The following is a 14428-nucleotide window of genomic DNA, read 5'->3' on the forward strand; positions in this document are numbered from 1 at the left end:
CCTCTAAAACTCTTTACACAGAGTTTCCTTTAAAACCCTTTACACAGAGGTTCCTCTAAAACCCTTTACACAGAGGATCCTCTAAAACTCTTTACACAGAGTATCCTCTAAAACTTTACACAGAGGATCCTCTAAAACCCTTTACACAGAGGTTCCTCTAAAACCCTTTACACAGAGTTTCCTCTAAAACCCTTTACACAGAGGTTCCTCTAAAACTCTTTACACAGAGTATCCTCTAAAACTCTTTACACAGAGGATCCTCTAAAACTCTTTACACAGAGTATCCTCTAAAACTCTTTACACAGAGGATCCTCTAAAACCCTTTACACAGAGGTTCCTCTAAAACTTTTTACACAGAGGTTCCTCTAAAACCCTTTACACAGAGGTTCCTCTAAAACCCTTTACACAGAGGATCCTGCTAAAACCCTTTACACAGAGGTTCCTCTAAAACTCTTTACACAGAGGTTCCTCTAAAACCCTTTACACAGAGGTTCCTCTAAAACCCTTTACACAGAGGATCCTCTAAAACCCTTTACACAGAGGATCCTCCTCCTAAAACCCTTTACACAGAGGATCCTCCTCCTAAAACCATTTACACAGAGGATCCTCCTAAAACCCTTTACACAGAGGTTCCTCTAAAACCCTTTACACAGAGGTTCCTCTAAAACCCTTTACACAGAGGTTCCTCTAAAACCCTTTACACAGAGGATCCTCTAAAACTCTTTACACAGAGTATCCTCTAAAACCCTTTACACAGAGTTTCCTTTAAAACCCTTTACACAGAGGATCCTCTAAAACTCTTTACACAGAAGATCCTCTAAAACCCTTTACACAGAGGTTCCTCTAAAACCCTTTACACAGAGGATCCTCCTAAAACCCTTTACACAGAGGTACCTCTAAAACCCTTACACAGAGGATCCTCCTAAAACCCTTTACACAGAGGTACCTCTAAAACCCTTTACACAGAGGTTCCTCCTAAAACCCTTTACACAGAGGTTCCTCTGAAACCCTTTACACAGAGGATCCTCTAAAACTCTTTACACAGAGGTTCCTCCTAAAACCCTTTACACAGAGGATCCTGCTAAAACCCTTTACACAGACGATCCTCTAAAAGTCTTTACACAGAGGATCCTCTAAAACCCATTACACAGAGGTTCCTCTAAAACCCTTAACACAGAGGTTCCTCTAAAACTCTTTACACAGAGGTTCCTCCTAAAACCCTTAACACAGAGGTTCCTCTAAAACCCTTTACACAGAGGTTCCTCCTAAAACCCTTTACACAGAGGATTCTCTAAAACCCTTTACACAGAGGTTCCTCCTAAAACCCTTTACACAGATGATCCTCTAAAAGTCTTTACACAGAGGTTCCTCTAAAACCCTTTACACAGAGGTTCCTCTAAAACCCTTTACACAGAGGATCATCTAAAACCCTTTACACAGAGGTTCCTCTAAAACCCTTTACACAGAGGTTCCTCCTAAAACCCTTTACACAGAGGTTCCTCTAAAACCCTTTACACACAGGATCCTCTAAAACCCTTTACACAGAGGATCCTCTAAAACCCTTTACACAGAGGATCCTGCTAAAACCCTTTACACAGAGGATCCTCTAAAACCCTTTACACACAGGATCCTCTAAAACCCTTTACACAGAGGATCCTCTAAAACCCTTTACACAGAGGATCCTGCTAAAACCCTTTACACAGAGGATCCTCTAAAACCCTTTACACAGAGGATCAACTAAAACTCTTTACACAGAGGATCCTCCTCCTAAAACCCTTTACACAGAGGATCCTCCTAAAACCCTTTACACAGAGGTTCCTCCTAAAACCCTTTACACAGAGGTTCCTCTAAAACCCTTTACACAGAGGTTCCTCTAAAACCCTTTACACAGAGGTTCCTCTAAAACCCTTTACACAGAGGTTCCTCTAAAACTCTTTACACAGAGTTTCCTTTAAAACCCTTTACACAGAGGTTCCTCTAAAACCCTTTACACAGAGGATCCTCTAAAACTCTTTACACAGAGTATCCTCTAAAACTCTTTACACAGAGGATCCTCTAAAACCCTTTACACAGAGGTTCCTCTAAAACCCTTTACACAGAGTTTCCTCTAAAACCCTTTACACAGAGGTTCCTCTAAAACTCTTTACACAGAGTATCCTCTAAAACTCTTTACACAGTGGATCCTCTAAAACTCTTTACACAGAGTATCCTCTAAAACTCTTTACACAGAGGATCCTCTAAAACCCTTTACACAGAGGATCCTCTAAAACTCTTTACACAGAGGTTCCTCTAAAACCCTTTACACAGAGGTTCCTCTAAAACCCTTTACACAGAGGATCCTGCTAAAACCCTTTACACAGAGGTTCCTCTAAAACTCTTTACACAGAGGTTCCTCTAAAACCCTTTACACAGAGGTTCCTCTAAAACCCTTTACACAGAGGATCCTCTAAAACCCTTTACACAGAGGATCCTCCTCCTAAAACCCTTTACACAGAGGATCCTTCTCCTAAAACCATTTACACAGAGGATCCTCCTAAAACCCTTTACACAGAGGTTCCTCTAAAACCCTTTACACAGAGGATCCTCTAAAACCCTTTACACAGAGGATCCTCCTCCTAAAACCCTTTACACAGAGGATCCTCCTCCTAAAACCATTTACACAGAGGATCCTCCTAAAACCCTTTACACAGAGGTTCCTCTAAAACCCTTTACACAGAGGTCCCTCTAAAACCCTTTACACAGAGGTTCCTCTAAAACCCTTTACACAGAGGATCCTCTAAAACTCTTTACACAGAGTATCCTCTAAAACCCTTTACACAGAGTTTCCTTTAAAACCCTTTACACAGAGGATCCTCTAAAACTCTTTACACAGAGGATCCTCTAAAACCCTTTACACAGAGGTTCCTCTAAAACCCTTTACACAGAGGATCCTCCTAAAACCCTTTACACAGAGGTACCTCTAAAACCCTTTACACAGAGGATCCTCCTAAAACCCTTTACACAGAGGTACCTCTAAAACCCTTTACACAGAGGTTCCTCCTAAAACCCTTTACACAGAGGTTCCTCTGAAACCCTTTACACAGAGGATCCTCTAAAACTCTTTACACAGAGGTTCCTCCTAAAACCCTTTACACAGAGGATCCTGCTAAAACCCTTTACACAGACGATCCTCTAAAAGTCTTTACACAGAGGATCCTCTAAAACCCATTACACAGAGGTTCCTCCTAAAACCCTTAACACAGAGGTTCCTCTAAAACCCTTTACACAGAGGTTCCTCCTAAAACCCTTTACACAGAGGATCCTCTAAAACCCTTTACACAGAGGTTCCTCCTAAAACCCTTTACACAGAGGATCCTCTAAAAGTCTTTACACAGAGGTTCCTCTAAAACCCTTTACACAGAGGTTCCTCTAAAACCCTTTACACAGAGGATCATCTAAAACCCTTTACACAGAGGTTCCTCTAAAACCCTTTACACAGAGGTTCCTCCTAAAACCCTTTACACAGAGGTTCCTCTAAAACCCTTTACACACAGGATCCTCTAAAACCCTTTACACAGAGGATCCTCTAAAACCCTTTACACAGAGGATCCTGCTAAAACCCTTTACACAGAGGATCCTCTAAAACCCTTTACACACAGGACCCTCTAAAACCCTTTACACAGAGGATCCTCTAAAACCCTTTACACAGAGGATCCTGCTAAAACCCTTTACACAGAGGATCCTCTAAAACCCTTTACACAGAGGATCAACTAAAACTCTTTACACAGAGGATCCTCCTCCTAAAACCCTTTACACAGAGGATCCTCCTAAAACCCTTTACACAGAGGTTCCTCCTAAAACCCTTTACACAGAGGATCCTGCTAAAACCCTTTACACAGATGATCCTCTAAAAGTCTTTACACAGAGGTTCCTCTAAAACCCTTTACACAGAGGTTCCTCTAAAACCCTTTACACAGAGGTTCCTCTAAAACCCTTTACACAGAGGTTCCTCTAAAACTCTTTACACAGAGTTTCCTTTAAAACCCTTTACACAGAGGTTCCTCTAAAACCCTTTACACAGAGGATCCTCTAAAACTCTTTACACAGAGTATCCTCTAAAACTCTTTACACAGAGGATCCTCTAAAACCCTTTACACAGAGGTTCCTCTAAAACCCTTTACACAGAGTTTCCTCTAAAACCGTTTACACAGAGGTTCCTCTAAAACTCTTTACACAGAGTATCCTCTAAAACTCTTTACAGAGAGGATCCTCTAAAACTCTTTACACAGAGGTTCCTCCTAAAACCCTTAACACAGAGGTTCCTCTAAAACCCTTTACACAGAGGTTCCTCCTAAAACCCTTTACACAGAGGATCCTCTAAAACCCTTTACACAGAGGTTCCTCCTAAAACCCTTTACACAGAGGATCCTCTAAAAGTCTTTACACAGAGGTTCCTCTAAAACCCTTTACACAGAGGTTCCTCTAAAACCCTTTACACAGAGGATCATCTAAAACCCTTTACACAGAGGTTCCTCTAAAACCCTTTACACAGAGGTTCCTCCTAAAACCCTTTACACAGAGGTTCCTCTAAAACCCTTTACACACAGGATCCTCTAAAACCCTTTACACAGAGGATCCTCTAAAACCCTTTACACAGAGGATCCTGCTAAAACCCTTTCCACAGAGGATCCTCTAAAACCCTTTACACACAGGATCCTCTAAAACCCTTTACACAGAGGATCCTCTAAAACCCTTTACACAGAGGATCCTGCTAAAACCCTTTACACAGAGGATCCTCTAAAACCCTTTACACAGAGGATCAACTAAAACTCTTTACACAGAGGATCCTCCTCCTAAAACCCTTTACACAGAGGATCCTCCTAAAACCCTTTACACAGAGGTTCCTCCTAAAACCCTTTACACAGAGGTTCCTCTAAAACCCTTTACACAGAGGTTCCTCTAAAACCCTTTACACAGAGGTTCCTCTAAAACCCTTTACACAGAGGTTCCTCTAAAACTCTTTACACAGAGTTTCCTTTAAAACCCTTTACACAGAGGTTCCTCTAAAACCCTTTACACAGAGGATCCTCTAAAACTCTTTACACGGAGTATCCTCTAAAACTCTTTACACAGAGGATCCTCTAAAACCCTTTACACAGAGGTTCCTCTAAAACCCTTTACACAGAGTTTCCTCTAAAACCCTTTACACAGAGGTTCCTCTAAAACTCTTTACACAGAGTATCCTCTAAAACTCTTTACACAGAGGATCCTCTAAAACTCTTTACACAGAGGATCCTCTAAAACTCTTTACACAGAGGATCCTCTAAAACCCTTTACACAGAGGATCCTCTAAAACTCTTTACACAGAGGTTCCTCTAAAACCCTTTACACAGAGGTTCCTCTAAAACCCTTTACACAGAGGATCCTGCTAAAACCCTTTACACAGAGGTTCCTCTAAAACTCTTTACACAGAGGTTCCTCTAAAACCCTTTACACAGAGGTTCCTCTAAAACCCTTTACACAGAGGATCCTCTAAAACCCTTTACACAGAGGATCCTCCTCCTAAAACCCTTTACACAGAGGATCCTCCTCCTAAAACCATTTACACAGAGGATCCTCCTAAAACCCTTTACACAGAGGTTCCTCTAAAACCCTTTACACAGAGGATCCTCTAAAACCCTTTACACAGAGGATCCTCCTCCTAAAACCCTTTACACAGAGGATCCTCCTCCTAAAACCCTTTACACAGAGGATCCTCCTAAAACCCTTTACACAGAGGTTCCTCTAAAACCCTTTACACAGAGGTTCCTCTAAAACCCTTTACACAGAGGTTCCTCTAAAACCCTTTACACAGAGGATCCTCTAAAACTCTTTACACAGAGTATCCTCTAAAACCCTTTACACAGAGTTTCCTTTAAAACCCTTTACACAGAGGATCCTCTAAAACTCTTTACACAGAGGATCCTCTAAAACCCTTTACACAGAGGTTCCTCTAAAACCCTTTACACAGAGGATCCTCCTAAAACCCTTTACACAGAGGTACCTCTAAAACCCTTTACACAGAGGATCCTCCTAAAACCCTTTACACAGAGGTACCTCTAAAACCCTTTACACAGAGGTTCCTCCTAAAACCCTTTACACAGAGGTTCCTCTGAAACCCTTTACACAGAGGATCCTCTAAAACTCTTTACACAGAGGTTCCTCCTAAAACCCTTTACACAGAGGATCCTGCTAAAACCCTTTACACAGACGATCCTCTAAAAGTCTTTACACAGAGGATCCTCTAAAACCCATTACACAGAGGTTCCTCCTAAAACCCTTAACACAGAGGTTCCTCTAAAACCCTTTACACAGAGGTTCCTCCTAAAACCCTTTACACAGAGGATCCTCTAAAACCCTTTACACAGAGGTTCCTCCTAAAACCCTTTACACAGAGGATCCTCTAAAAGTCTTTACACAGAGGTTCCTCTAAAACCCTTTACACAGAGGTTCCTCTAAAACCCTTTACACAGAGGATCATCTAAAACCCTTTACACAGAGGTTCCTCTAAAACCCTTTACACAGAGGTTCCTCCTAAAACCCTTTACACAGAGGTTCCTCTAAAACCCTTTACACACAGGATCCTCTAAAACCCTTTACACAGAGGATCCTCTAAAACCCTTTACACAGAGGATCCTGCTAAAACCCTTTACACAGAGGATCCTCTAAAACCCTTTACACACAGGATCCTCTAAAACCCTTTACACAGAGGATCCTCTAAAACCCTTTACACAGAGGATCCTGCTAAAACCCTTTACACAGAGGATCCTCTAAAACCCTTTACACAGAGGATCAACTAAAACTCTTTACACAGAAAATCCTCCTCCTAAAACCCTTTACACAGAGGATCCTCCTCCTAAAACCCTTTACACAGAGGATCCTCCTAAAACCCTTTACACAGAGGTTCCTCCTAAAACCCTTTACACAGAGGTTCCTCTAAAACCCTTTACACAGAGGTTCCTCTAAAACCCTTTACACAGAGGTTCCTCTAAAACCCTTTACACAGAGGTTCCCCTAAAACTCTTTACACAGAGTTTCCTTTAAAACCCTTTACACAGAGGTTCCTCTAAAACTCTTTACACAGAGGATCCTCTAAAACTCTTTACACGGAGTATCCTCTAAAACTCTTTACACAGAGGATCCTCTAAAACCTATTACACAGAGGTTCCTCTAAAACCCTTTACACAGAGTTTCCTCTAAAACCCTTTACACAGAGGTTCCTCTAAAACTCTTTACACAGAGTATCCTCTAAAACTCTTTACACAGAGGATCCTCTAAAACTCTTTACACAGAGTATCCTCTAAAACTCTTTACACAGAGGATCCTCTAAAACCCTTTACACAGAGGATCCTCTAAAACTCTTTACACAGAGGTTCCTCTAAAACCCTTTACACAGAGGTTCCTCTAAAACCCTTTACACAGAGGATCCTGCTAAAACCCTTTACACAGAGGTTCCTCTAAAACTCTTTACACAGAGGTTCCTCTAAAACCCTTTACACAGAGGTTCCTCTAAAACCCTTTACACAGAGGATCCTCTAAAACCCTTTACACAGAGGATCCTCCTCCTAAAACCCTTTACACAGAGGATCCTCCTCCTAAAACCATTTACACAGAGGATCCTCCTAAAACCCTTTACACAGAGGTTCCTCTAAAACCCTTTACACAGAGGATCCTCTAAAACCCTTTACACAGAGGTTCCTCCTCCTAAAACCCTTTACACAGAGGATCCTCTAAAACCCTTTACACAGAGGTTCCTCCTCCTAAAACCCTTTACACAGAGGATCCTCCTCCTAAAACCATTTACACAGAGGATCCTCCTAAAACCCTTTACACAGAGGTTCCTCTAAAACCCTTTACACAGAGGTTCCTCTAAAACCCTTTACACAGAGGTTCCTCTAAAACCCTTTACACAGAGGATCCTCTAAAACTCTTTACACAGAGTATCCTCTAAAACCCTTTACACAGAGTTTCCTTTAAAACCCTTTACACAGAGGATCCTCTAAAACTCTTTACACAGAGGATCCTCTAAAACCCTTTACACAGAGGTTCCTCTAAAACCCTTTACACAGAGGATCCTCCTAAAACCCTTTACACAGAGGTACCTCTAAAACCCTTTACACAGAGGATCCTCCTAAAACCCTTTACACAGAGGTACCTCTAAAACCCTTTACACAGAGGTTCCTCCTAAAACCCTTTACACAGAGGTTCCTCTGAAACCCTTTACACAGAGGATCCTCTAAAACTCTTTACACAGAGGTTCCTCCTAAAACCCTTTACACAGAGGATCCTGCTAAAACCCTTTACACAGACGATCCTCTAAAAGTCTTTACACAGAGGATCCTCTAAAACCCATTACACAGAGGTTCCTCCTAAAACCCTTAACATAGAGGTTCCTCTAAAACCCTTTACACAGAGGTTCCTCCTAAAACCCTTTACACAGAGGATCCTCTAAAACCCTTTACACAGAGGTTCCTCCTAAAACCCTTTACACAGAGGATCCTCTAAAAGTCTTTACACAGAGGTTCCTCTAAAACCCTTTACACAGAGGTTCCTCTAAAACCCTTTACACAGAGGATCATCTAAAACCCTTTACACAGAGGTTCCTCTAAAACCCTTTACACAGAGGTTCCTCCTAAAACCCTTTACACAGAGGTTCCTCTAAAACCCTTTACACACAGGATCCTCTAAAACCCTTTACACAGAGGATCCTCTAAAACCCTTTACACAGAGGATCCTGCTAAAACCCTTTACACAGAGGATCCTCTAAAACCCTTTACACACAGGATCCTCTAAAACCCTTTACACAGAGGATCCTCTAAAACCCTTTACACAGAGGATCCTGCTAAAACCCTTTACACAGAGGATCCTCTAAAACCCTTTACACAGAGGATCAACTAAAACTCTTTACACAGAAAATCCTCCTCCTAAAACCCTTTACACAGAGGATCCTCCTAAAACCCTTTACACAGAGGTTCCTCCTAAAACCCTTTACACAGAGGATCCTGCTAAAACCCTTTACACAGACGATCCTCTAAAAGTCTTTACACAGAGGTTCCTCTAAAACCCTTTACACAGAGGTTCCTCTAAAACCCTTTACACAGAGGTTCCTCTAAAACCCTTTACACAGAGGTTCCTCTAAAACTCTTTACACGGAGTTTCCTTTAAAACCCTTTACACAGAGGTTCCTCTAAAACCCTTTACACAGAGGATCCTCTAAAACTCTTTACACAGAGTATCCTCTAAAACTCTTTACACAGAGGATCCTCTAAAACCCTTTACACAGAGGTTCCTCTAAAACCCTTTACACAGAGTTTCCTCTAAAACCGTTTACACAGAGGTTCCTCTAAAACTCTTTACACAGAGTATCCTCTAAAACTCTTTACACAGAGGATCCTCTAAAACTCTTTACACAGAGTATCCTCTAAAACTCTTTACACAGAGGATCCTCTAAAACCCTTTACACAGAGGATCCTCTAAAACTCTTTACACAGAGGTTCCTCTAAAACCCTTTACACAGAGGTTCCTCTAAAACCCTTTACACAGAGGATCCTGCTAAAACCCTTTACACAGAGGTTCCTCTAAAACTCTTTACACAGAGGTTCCTCTAAAACCCTTTACACAGAGGTTCCTCTAAAACCCTTTACACAGAGGATCCTGCTAAAACCCTTTACACAGAGGATCCTCCTCCTAAAACCCTTTACACAGAGGATCCTCCTCCTAAAACCATTTACACAGAGGATCCTCCTAAAACCCTTTACACAGAGGTTCCTCTAAAACCCTTTACACAGAGGATCCTCTAAAACCCTTTACACAGAGGATCCTCCTCCTAAAACCCTTTACACAGAGGATCCTCCTCCTAAAACCATTTACACAGAGGATCCTCCTAAAACCCTTTACACAGAGGTTCCTCTAAAACCCTTTACACAGAGGTTCCTCTAAAACCCTTTACACAGAGGTTCCTCTAAAACCCTTTACACAGAGGATCCTCTAAAACTCTTTACACAGAGTATCCTCTAAAACCCTTTACACAGAGTTTCCTTTAAAACCCTTTACACAGAGGATCCTCTAAAACTCTTTACACAGAGAATCCTCTAAAACCCTTTACACAGAGGTTCCTCTAAAACCCTTTACACAGAGGATCCTCCTAAAACCTATTACACAGAGGTACCTCTAAAACCCTTTACACAGAGGATCCTCCTAAAACCCTTTACACAGAGGTACCTCTAAAACCCTTTACACAGAGGTTCCTCCTAAAACCCTTTACACAGAGGTTCCTCTGAAACCCTTTACACAGAGGATCCTCTAAAACTCTTTACACAGAGGTTCCTCCTAAAACCCTTTACACAGAGGATCCTGCTAAAACCCTTTACACAGACGATCCTCTAAAAGTCTTTACACAGAGGATCCTCTAAAACCCATTACACAGAGGTTCCTCTAAAACTCTTTACAGAGAGGATCCTCTAAAACTCTTTACAGAGAGGTTCCTCCTAAAACCCTTTACACAGAGGATCCTCTAAAACCCTTTACACAGATGTTCCTCCTAAAACCCTTTACACAGAGGATCCTCTAAAAGTCTTTACACAGAGGTTCCTCTAAAACCCTTTACACAGAGGTTCCTCTAAAACCCTTTACACAGAGGATCATCTAAAACCCTTTACACAGAGGTTCCTCTAAAACCCTTTACACAGAGGTTCCTCCTAAAACCCTTTACACAGAGGTTCCTCTAAAACCCTTTACACACAGGATCCTCTAAAACCCTTTACACAGAGGATCCTCTAAAACCCTTTACACAGAGGATCCTGCTAAAACCCTTTACACAGAGGATCCTCTAAAACCCTTTACACACAGGATCCTCTAAAACCCTTTACACAGAGGATCCTCTAAAACCCTTTACACAGAGGATCCTGCTAAAACCCTTTACACAGAGGATCCTCTAAAACCCTTTACACAGAGGATCAACTAAAACTCTTTACACAGAGGATCCTCCTCCTAAAACCCTTTACACAGAGGATCCTCCTCCTAAAACCCTTTACACAGAGGATCCTCTAAAACCCTTTACACAGAGGTTCCTCTAAAACCCTTTACACAGAGGATCCTCGAACCTTTTAGAATTACTTCCGGCACCGACAGAGATGGCCGACTCATTTCGCGTTCCTAGGAAAATATGCAGTCTTTAGTTTTTTTACGTGTTATTTATTACATTGGTACCCCAGGCAATCTTAGGTTTTATTACATACAGTCGGGAGGAACTATTGGATATAAGAGCAACGTCAACTCACCAACGTTACGACCAGGAATACAACTTTCCCGAAGCGGATCCTCTGTTTTGCCTTCCACCCAATACAATGGATCTGATCCCAGCCGGCGACCCAAAACAACCAATGTAAAGGGAGTGTGTCAGGCAGGTGACAGAGAAGAGCACAGCGGTCCACATAGCTGTTGAGGTCTTGAATGCGGATTTAATGCACACACACTTTAGGAATTTGGCAGCAGAAATATGTAATGAAACATAAATTGAGTGTTTTAGTTCAGCATCACTGTGGAAACGTCCATAATGACAAAGTCCCCTGTCAGCTCAATAACACCAGTACTGCTTGTCAGCTCAATAACACCAGTACAGCCCCTGTGAGCTCAATAACACCAGTACAGCCTGTCAGCTCAATAACACCAGTACAGCCTGTCAGCTCAATAACACCAGTACAGCCTGTCAGCTCAATAACACCAGTACAACCCCTGTGAGCTCAATAACACCAGTACAGCCTGTCAGCTCAATAACACCAGTACAGCCCCTGTCAGCTCAATAACACCAGTACAGCCTGTCAGCTCAATAACACCAGTACAGCCTGTCAGCTCAATAACACCAGTACAACATCTGTCAGCTCAATAACACCAGTACAACATCTGTCAGCTCAATAACACCAGTACAGACTGTCAGCTCAATAACACCAGTACAGCCTATCAGCTCAATAACACCAGTACAGCCTGTCAGCTCAATAACACCAGTACAGCCCCTGTCAGCTCAATAACACCAGTACAGCCTGTCAGCTCAATAACACCAGTACAGCCTATCAGCTCAATAACACCAGTACAGCCCCTGTCAGCTCAATAACACCAGTACAGCCTGTCAGCTCAATAACACCAGTACAACATCTGTCAGCTCAATAACACCAGTACAACATCTGTCAGCTCAATAACACCAGTACAGACTGTCAGCTCAATAACACCAGTACAGCCTATCAGCTCAATAACACCAGTACAGCCTGTCAGCTCAATAACACCAGTACAGCCCCTGTCAGCTCAATAACACCAGTACAGCCCCTGTCAGCTCAATAACACCAGTACAGCCTGTCAGCTCAATAACACCAGTACAGCCCCTGTCAGCTCAATAACACCAGTACAGCCCCTGTCAGCTCAATAACACCAGTACAGCCTACCAGCTCAATAACACCAGTACAGCCTGTCAGCTCAGTAACACCAGTACAGCCCCCGTCAGCTCAATAACACCAGTACAGCCCCTGTCAGCTCAATAACACCAGTACAGCCTGTCAGCTCAATAACACCAGTACAGCCTGTCAGCTCAATAACACCAGTACAGCCTATCAGCTCAATAACACCAGTACAGCCCCTGTCAGCTCAATAACACCAGTACAGCCTGTCAGCTCAATAACACCAGTACAGCCTCTGTCAGCTCAATAACACCAGTACAGCCCCTGTCAGCTCAATAACACCAGTACAGCCTGTCAGCTCAACAACACCAGTACAGCCCCTTGCAGCTCAATAACACCAGTACAGCCCCTGTCAGCTCAATAACACCAGTACAGCATGTCAGCTCAATAACACCAGTACAGCCTGTCAGCTCAATAACACCAGTACAGCCTGTCAGCTCAATAACACCAGTACAGCCCCTGTCAGCTCAATAACACCAGTACAGCATGTCAGCTCAACAACACCAGTACAGCCCCTTGCAGCTCAACAACACCAGTACAGCCCCTTGCAGCTCAATAACACCAGTACAGCCCCTGTCAGCTCAATAACACCAGTACAGCCCCTGTCAGCTCAATAACACCAGTACAGCCCCTGTCAGCTCAATACGCTTGAATCCAATGCTGTATACATTCATTCAAGATGAGCAGCTGCAACACTGTACTGACTGTGTGTACCATACTAGTGTATGGCAACACTGTACTGACTGTGTGTAGTACTGTGGAAGTACTGCAGTATCACTGAGTTGTAGATTCTAGTACAGTGTAGTATTATATGACATGTTATTAAGAGGGACAGGTGTAACGGATGTGAAATGGCTAGCTAGTTAGCGGGTACGCGCTAGTAGCATTTCAATCATTTACGTCACTTGCTCTGAAACCTAGATGTAGGGTTTCGCCTTGCTCTGCAAGGGCCGCGGCTTTTGTGGAGCGATGGGTAACGATGCTTCGTGGGCGACCGTTGTTGATGTGTGCAGAGGGTCCCTGGTTCGCGTCGGGGCGAGGGGACGGTTTAAAGTTATACTGTTACACAGGGAAATCAATACACCAACACCCTCACTAATGGACCACAAAAACAACTGTAGTAACACATCCTGTAACGTGCTGTTTCTATTGGTTCAACCTTTGTATCAGCATCACATCCTGTAACGTGCTGTTTCTATTGGTTCAACCTTTGGGATCAGCTCCACATCCTGTAACGTGCTGTTTCTATTGGTTCAACCTTTGGGATCAGCTCCACATCCTGTAACGTGCTGTTTCTATTGGTTCAACCTTTGGGATCAGCTCCACATCCTGTAACGTGCTGTTTCTATTGGTTCAACCTTTGGGATCAGCTCCACATCCTGTAACGTGCTGTTTCTATTGGTTCAACCTTTGGGATCAGCTCCACATCCTGTAACGTGCTGTTTCTATTGGTTCAACCTTTGGGATCAGCTCCACATCCTGTAACGTGCTGTTTCTATTGGTTCAACCTTTGGGATCAGCTCCACATCCTGTAACGTGCTGTTTCTATTGGTTCAACCTTTGGGATCAGCTCCACATCCTGTAACGTGCTGTTTCTATTGGTTCAACCTTTGGGATCAGCTCCACATCCTGTAACGTGCTGTTTCTATTGGTTCAACCTTTGGGATCAGCTCCACATCCTGTAACGTGCTGTTTCTATTGGTTCAACCTTTGGGATCAGCTCCACATCCTGTAACGTGCTGTTTCTATTGGTTCAACCTTTGGGATCAGCTCCACATCCTGTAACGTGCTGTTTCTATTGGTTCAACCTTTGGGATCAGCTCCACATCCTGTAACGTGCTGTTTCTATTGGTTCAACCTTTGGGATCAGCTCCACATCCTGTAACGTGCTGTTTCTATTGGTTCAACCTTTGGGATCAGCTCCACATCCTGTAACGTGCTGTTTCTATTGGTTCAACCTTTGG

The sequence above is a fragment of the Salvelinus alpinus genome, chromosome 3 (genome assembly GCF_045679555.1).
Source record: "Salvelinus alpinus chromosome 3, SLU_Salpinus.1, whole genome shotgun sequence".
NCBI lineage: Eukaryota > Metazoa > Chordata > Actinopteri > Salmoniformes > Salmonidae > Salvelinus > Salvelinus alpinus.